Here is an 8,243-nt window from a genome sequence, read left to right as displayed (position 1 = left end):
AGCAGATTACGGGAATTTCCCTGTAATTTCACATCAATTTCATCCGTTACCAACAATGACAATGAAGTTTGCTTTTATATTTATTGATTTTTATAGATTTAATCAGCTGGACGTGAAAAATGTTCTTCTGCGGGCGTTTGGGCATATTATCTTACCGTTGTCAAGAAAAACTCTGCTTCGTAGTTCTAATTGGACCGTCTATGCAGACACTCGGTTTTTGTTCTGTAGCCCCGTTGTTAAGCAAACATCTCTGGCGTAAGTTCTATAAAAACAATAAAAAAAAAACCCCCGTTTCTACCATGCAATTTGTTGTGTTCAATAATAGATGTTACAGGTTAGTTATTCGACCACTGGAGGCACTGTATTATTTTCCCCAGTAGTTGGAAGACTACCTATAAGGATGTGACGTAAAAATTTTGCAGGAGAGATTGGGTTAAGATCAGAGACTGTAAAAATATGGACACAGCTACTGTGGCGTCCCCCTGACTCTCCGTGGGTCTCAAAAACCTTTTGAAGCTCAATGGGGGGGACCATTTTCTCTTTTGGGGCCCAAAACCATAGATTTAAAGGGGGGGGGGGGGGGGGGGGGGGGGGGGGGGGTTTTTTTTTTTTTTTTTTTTTTTTTTTTTTTTTTTTTTTTTTTTTTTTTATCTTCAATTTATGTTTCTCACAAAACGAATATGCTTAGCTAGCATATCAGCTTGCCAGTGAGCTAGGTAGGCTGTCCGTGGTTAGCTCACGCGTTAGCAATATGAACCACAGGGAAGAACATTGACTACACTGATGGTCAATCAATCGGAGATGTGTAGGCTACTGGTGATTTGACTAGGCAAATTTTCGTATAACTGTCTGGTAGATCTGTTAACCGAGCAAGTTATCGTCGTAGGTTTTCGCCAGTCAGATAATGAGCCTGCTACTACTAGCTACTCCATCGCCGTTTGTGGTGTTCACTTGCTGGGTGCGCTAGGTGACCGATCGTTCGCAAATCACTTTCTACCGAACAAAAATTAACACTCAGCGGTGATGAACAAATCTACCAAGTATTTTAATAACTGATCTGCAGGCGTGTAAATATGACAACGCACTTTGTACGGCAAGTTTTCCACCTGGTGCATGAAGAAAAATAATGTAGCCTACGTTGAATTTCTAATTATTATTAGGCTATTATTTTTTTTTCTTGTAAATCATCAAAACCAATGGAGAAAAGCCAATATACGCAAGGAGCCCCCAGAACCGATTCTGAGAACCACTGTCTTAAATGCCTAGCTTGTCGGTCTCTTAAATGCTAAAAACATGTTCCTTTCTAAATGCCAAGATGGTTAATTTCGTTAAATTCTGTGTGTGTGATTTCATCGTGTATATTATTGTATATTCAGCAAATGAACCTTGAAACTCTTAATTCGCTTCGTGAAACTGAAAAAGTGTTTATCCCAAAATCGGGATTATAGTAGCTTTGTCACATGCGTGAAGCATGGCCCAGGTAGACATTTACGGAATGTACACGACTGACAAGCCGCCAAACACGTTTGACAGATTGAATGTTTGCCGGTTAAGGTTAGCTAGCTAGTCAAATGGCTTGGTAGCCGAAGTTGCGAACTGTTTTAGCACAGGCTACTACTGGACTACCAAATATAGCAAGCTGATTACGCTTTCTGCCAAGTAATTATTTGGTTAAGTAGGCTAAAGGAAATAGAAAAAATGACTCGGATACCGAAAAACTTAAGAGGAGGATTATTTTATGGTCGTCTAGAGCAGCTGTAAATAGCACACGCCATAATGAAATCACCACGAAATGGGATGCCTGCATTTTCAGACTTAGCACAAATTCATCTGCCTAGCACTGTCACCCTTTTAAAACATAGCGTCTTTCTAAAACGGATTTTGAATGCAGTTAGCTTATAATAATAGAGACTTTTAAATTGCCTGGGAAATAAAAGAACGATTGGGCACAGTTAAACGTACAGCCTCCATAGTCGTGGCACCGGAAAGCGCTTCGCAGTTCGTTAGGCAATAGCGATCTCATAAATCTGAATTCCCGACACAGAAATAATTCACGAATTCTTTATAACGAACGCTGTGGCACTGGATACAATTTAAACAAAATAATTGATAGAATACTAACCTGTAATCGGCAGCAGTTGTGTGCGTCCACGTTTAAATACAGAGTATAATGCTATTAGCGATCTCATAAATTCAAATTCCCGAGACAGATATAATTAGCAGTAATCTAAAACGAACTTGGTGTAATTGGAGACAATTTAAAGCGGTACACGTCCTCCAGATAGATGCGCGTGGGCACCGGAATGCGCTTCCGCAGTTCGTTAGGCGAATAGCGATCTCATAAATCTGAATTCCCGACACAGAGATAATTCACGAATTCCTCTATAACGAACGCTGTGGCACTGGATACAATTTAAACAAAATAATTGATAGAATACTAACCTGTAATCGGCAGCAGTTGTGTGCGTCACCCGTTTTAAATACAGAGTATAATGCTATTAGCGATCTCATAAATTCTAATTCCCGAGACAGATATAATTAGCCAGTATATCTAAAACGAACTTGGTGTAATTGGAAACACCTTATAAGCGGTACACGTCCTCCAGATCGATCACGTGGGCACCGGAATGCGCTTCCGCAGTTCGTTGGGCGAATAGCGATCTCATAAATCTGAATTCCCGACACAGAAATAATTAACCAGTTCTTCTATAATGAACGCTGTGGCATTGGATACAATTTAAACAAAATAATTGATAGAATACTAACCTGTAATCGGCAGCAGTTGTGTGCGTCACCCGTTTTAAATACAGAGTATAATGCTATTAGCGATCTCATAATCAAATTCCCGAGACAGATATAATTAGCCAGTACATCTAAAAGCGAACTTGGTGTAATTGGAAACAGTTATAAGCGGTACACGTCCTCCAGATAGATCGCGTGGGCACCGGAATGCGCTTCCGCAGTTCGTTGGGCGAATAGCGATCTCATAAATCTGAATTCCCGACACAGAAATAATTACCAGTTCTTCTATAACGACGCTGTGGCATGGATACAATTTAAACAAAATAATTGATAGAATACTAACCTGTAATCGGCAGCAGTTGTGTCGTCACCCGTTTAAATACAGAGTATAATGCTATTAGCGATCTCATAATCAAATTCCCGAGACAGATATAATTAGCTAGTACATCTAAAACGAACTTGGTGTAATTGGAACAATTTACAAGCGGTACAGTCCTCCGATAGATCGCTGGCACGGAATGCGCTTCCGCAGTTCGTTGGCGAATAGCGATCTCATAAATCTGAATTCCGACACAGAAATAATTAAATTCTTCTATAAGACGCTGTGGCACTGGATACAATTTAAACAAAATAATTGATAGAATACTAACCTGTAATCGGAGCAGTTGTGTGCTCACCCGTTTTAAATACAGAGTATAATGCTATTAGCGATCTCATAATCAAATTCCCGAGACAGATATAATTAGCCAGTAATCTAAAACGAACTTGGTGTAATTGGAACACGTTATAAGCGGTACCGTCCTCCAGATAGATCGCGTGGGCACGGAATGCGCTTCGCAGTTCGTTGGCGAATAGCGATCTCATAAATCTGAATTCCGACACAGAAATAATTAACAGTTCTTCTATAAGACGCTGTGGCATGGATACAATTTAAAAAAATAATTGATAGAATACTAACCTGTAATGCGCAGTTGTGTCGTCATCCGTTTAAATACAGGTATAATGCTATTAGCGATCTCATAATCCAAATTCCGAGACAGATATAATTAGCCAGTACATCTAAAACGAACTTGGTGTAATTGGAAAATTAAACGTACAGTCCTCGATAGATCGCGTGGCACGGATGCGCTTCCGCATTCGTTGCGAATGGATCTCATAAATCTGAATTCAACAGAAATAATTACAATTCTTCTATGACGCTGTGGCATGGATACATTTAAAAAGTTATAAATTTATGGTTGAACATTTTCATATCATTCTGAATTCGAATATCCAAACATGTCAGGGATGTAATATGGTGCAGTTGTCATGATACCTTTGTTGAACATTTTAATGCAATATTATTATTATAATCATAATCGTAATATAATGAAAACGTGCATGGTTTGTGAAGTTTTCGCGGGTTGTAAATATGAAAACAGATGGTTTGAGTCCAAGATACAGAAAATAAATAAAAAAGTGTAATGATAGAGGGCCCACATAACGGCACTGTGGAACTGTCAAGCGTAGTTGCCCCACCATTTGTCCAGAGGCCTGATGATCTTTTTACCCTTAATGGCCCGAACACACATACCCCCACAACCATAGACAAAGAGACTAGTTCCCCTTATCTTAGATGTGTCCAGGTGGCAACATTCCAGAGAGCCAAATGGCCTGCTTATCCCGAGGAAGTCAAGTAACTTATTGTTTTATCACACGGCTCTGGGTTCTTTGAAGTACAGGATGAGTCCCAGCCTGCAGGCCCGTTCAAATGCCAGCCTTTTCTGGGTCCCAGTTTGACTCCCTTTACACCATTCTCTGGGAAGGAGCTGAGCAGGGTGTTGAGCTCATCGAGAAGCTTCCCAGGGGCCCTGGAGGGCGATAGATAACAACAATGTACAAGTTAACAGGATAGGTGATTGAGACAGAGTGGTATTCAAAGGTAGAGATGGAGAGGTGAGAAAGGGGAGAACAGAGAATTTCCAAGAGGGAGAGATCAGCAAACCTGTGCCCCCACCACGGCCAGACGGGCGGAGGGCGTGAGAAAGGAGAAGGAGGAGGAGAGGGCTGCAGGGGTTGCAGTGTTGCCTGGTGTGATCCAGGTCTCAGTGAGGGCAAGGAAATGTAGGGAGAAGAGGGACGCGTAGGCTGAAATGAAGTCAGCCTTCCGCGTAGCAGACTGGCAGTTCCATAGCCCTCCTGCGACCGTGAAGTCGTCACAGGGGGTCAGTGAGGGATAGCGAAGTTTGGAGAGGTTCCGTCGCCACGGGGTCCTCGCCTGCGGAGGCGAGTTCTGTAGGGGAGAGAACAGGTTGGGATGGGGTTGACACATAGCATAGCAGTGAGGACAGGAAGGCCTGTGGTGTGGCCACATGGTCAAGGAAAAGTTTAATTAAACATACACATGCATACCGAGAACAATCAATCGAGGACTGTCAGGCAAAGTTAAGGACCTCTCAACGTCAGCAGCAGAGGCAGAAACCTGCAGAGAACAAACAATATGAAATTAAACGCATTTAAATATTATTAGGGATACAGTGCCCTCCATAATGTTTGGGACAAAGACCCATCATTTATTGATTTGCCTCTGTACTCCACAATTTGAGATTTGTAATAAAAAAGTATTTACATGCATATCAGGTGAACAGTGTATGAATTACAGCCCTTTTTATACACAATCCCCCAATTTTAGGGCACCATGCTTGGGACACAGCAATGTTACAGTGCACATCATGAAGGAGTACACCCTCTCTGAAAAATGGAAATCCAGCTTTATCGCTTTACAAATAAAAAAGATATTATGTAGTGTTTCAGCAACACTGCAATACTGCAATGCTAAACAGGAAAGCATGTTTTTAACCAACATTATAAAAGCCATGTTGCAAATGAGTATACCCCTCTGAGCAAAATTTGTTTCTGCTTCTAAATTATGACCATCACAAAAAGAAAACAAAATTGACAGGTATTGGGATGGTAGGTATGCCATCCCACCAAGTTACGCCTTGGTGGAGGCATGCCCATACCTATACAGCACCGAGAGTTTGGCACTTTTCAGGGTTCCCCACAGAAATAACCACAACAGCCACAGACACTCAGCCATTAAAAACATTAAATTCTGTACATTCTGACCCCATTTCAACAGACAGATGTCATAAACACCTTCACATGTCCACACAATAAAGCCCCAAACTAAGGGGATTTACGTTTTCTCCTTCTTCTTCTTCATCTTCTCATTCTTATTTTTCCTGCCCTATCCCACTAATAACATGTCTTCCCATTGGACATTTTACAGACACCGCAAATCTTCACCTACACGACCCTATGAAAAACTTGCATACACACGCAAAATACCCATACCTTTTACTCTGAAACATTTTGAGTACAAACAGCTAGCCCGCCTGTGGCCTAGTGGGTAAGGTTACAGGTTTGGGAACACAGGGTTGGAAGTTCAAGCCCAGCTAGGAATGTGTTTCTTTAACCTGCTTTTACCCTCACTAATAATTGTCTACTACTTCTCAATTATTGCTTTGCACCATATCTACCGGCCGTTCCCCAAACTGTATTATGACGTACCATCTGCACGTTCAATTGTTAACCGGCTACAATATTGCAAAGCCATATGGATTCAACGGGAGCTCTTCTGTGCTAACTCGCCTGTGTTCTTCTTTAAAACCACGGACAGGTTTGCTAATGATATTTCACGCATTGCATATCTATGTCATGGTGCTGCCCTAACAAAGTGACAGACTGGTAAACCTCCGGTTGAACGATTGAATCCGCCTCGTTCTCAGGCAGATAATTTCCTCTTTTACACTAACGTTCTCTTACGCTTATATTTTCTTTACCAAAACTCACTCATGGCCACCCATATGCATTTCATGATGGCAAATGTAATACTTTTATCAAAAGGTTACACCAGTTCACAGCTGTGCCATTTCTACTAACTACATTTCTTCACTTGGCTACTGTACAAAACCTTCTTATCAGCAAACGCCACATTTCTACATCATGTTACCTCGCCCTGTTCTCTATCCAGCCACATACAAACAATTACTATGTATGTACGTTCTGCAACTACCCATTAAAATATTACATTTAAAAACATGATTCAGTACTAGTACTGAACATGAAAAAAACATAGCAGTGCAATAGATTTCACGTGTTACTTTAACAGCTGGCACTTTATAGCGACTGTTATATATACCGTTCGATAAGGAATATAAGCTCGCTCATGGTCACTCCATTTACTTCGCACTATACTCCGTGATCATGTCAACTTTCACCTACATGCCCATTCTGCTAAAAACATATTGTTTCAACTCCGAAATTTAATAATTTCACCCTAATTTCTCTCACACTGTTGTTATTTTCTCATATGCAAAACCTGCTGGGACATATGCGTCTGCTCCTATTCTCCACTATCATGTTTTCCGGTTCTAGTTTAGCAAAACAGCGAAGAGGATTCCTACCTGCAGATAAGCCTATCAAAATGCCTTATAAACCTTACAAACACTAAAAGTGCATCTCACGAAATAACAGACAACGGAGCAGGACAGAAGGCTACAAGTTGCGACCTAGAGAGTTATAATTCTACGGGCTTGCTGATTCTTTTGTCAGTTGGATGGACGTGAGTACATACACTGGCCATATTTCACATGCATCTCTGATACGTTTTACACTTATACGCCACCGCACCCTTTGTCACAGCCACTGTTTACATAGATAGCAAACCGAAACTGCTAAACAGTACACGCTCATCAGACTGTACAAATTCACACAAGGATAGCCATAATCCACAAACGTTTCTTACAGGGTCACTTCGCATTTCTCACTCTCATAATAAAACTCTTTGCAAAAGAAATGATATCTCATAAACACGTTTACAACAAAATGCCAAGTTACTCAAAAGTATTGACATCAAAATGCGCCAAGTTATGGAATGGAATGGAATGTGATGGTGAAGGGCTACTGGATCTCAAGGAGCTTGACAGTGATGAACTGCCTTCTGGGGACTGGAGTAGGGGTAGCACAACTTATGGCATCTGGCAATGAAAACAAAAATCTATCATTATGAATATTGACTAAAATTATGCCATAATTAATTAGATAAAACAATAAGCTTTTTAATACACTCTTTAATTTGGTAGTGAAGTAGTAAATATACAGTACCTGCTCATTTCCATGCATTTAAAAGTTTTCTGCACTGAATTGGTCGAATAACCTCTGCAATTTCCTGTTCTCTTATGTACTGCAAGTCATCTTTGCTTTCCACTCCCTGGTGTAAGATCGTTTCTTCTGGCACACTTGGCAGGACAGAAATGATCGTCCTTGATGCTCTCACTTATATCAGACATTCTGAAGGAAAGGAGTGGCGAAGGGCTATTAGAGACAGACCAAACATGTTGTACACAGGCAAAGGGTAATAGTCAAGCAGGCTTGCATGTTCGAGGCAGAAATAATTTGAAATGGGGTTCTCTGAGCCCATCTTTAGGCAGTAAATCCCCTGATCAAAAGGAAATCAG

General features: G+C 40.9%; 1 long non-coding RNA gene across 1 annotated transcript; it reads right to left on the bottom strand.

Annotated features, from left to right (window-relative positions):
• Positions 1 to 4,751: 4,751 nt before the first annotated feature.
• On the bottom strand, positions 4,752 to 8,040 carry LOC135247054 (uncharacterized). The gene is made up of 3 exons (XR_010328077.1): positions 7,891 to 8,040; positions 5,134 to 5,203; positions 4,752 to 5,014 (listed from the first exon to the last, which is right to left on the bottom strand). It is a non-coding gene; the product is annotated as an uncharacterized LOC135247054 (long non-coding RNA).
• Positions 8,041 to 8,243: the final 203 nt, after the last annotated feature.

The sequence above is a fragment of the Anguilla rostrata genome, unplaced genomic scaffold (genome assembly GCF_018555375.3).
Source record: "Anguilla rostrata isolate EN2019 unplaced genomic scaffold, ASM1855537v3 scaf1059, whole genome shotgun sequence".
NCBI classification, from domain to species: domain Eukaryota; kingdom Metazoa; phylum Chordata; class Actinopteri; order Anguilliformes; family Anguillidae; genus Anguilla; species Anguilla rostrata.
Note: the sequence above shows the minus strand (reverse complement) of the source record. Positions and strands in the feature narration are given on the sequence as shown.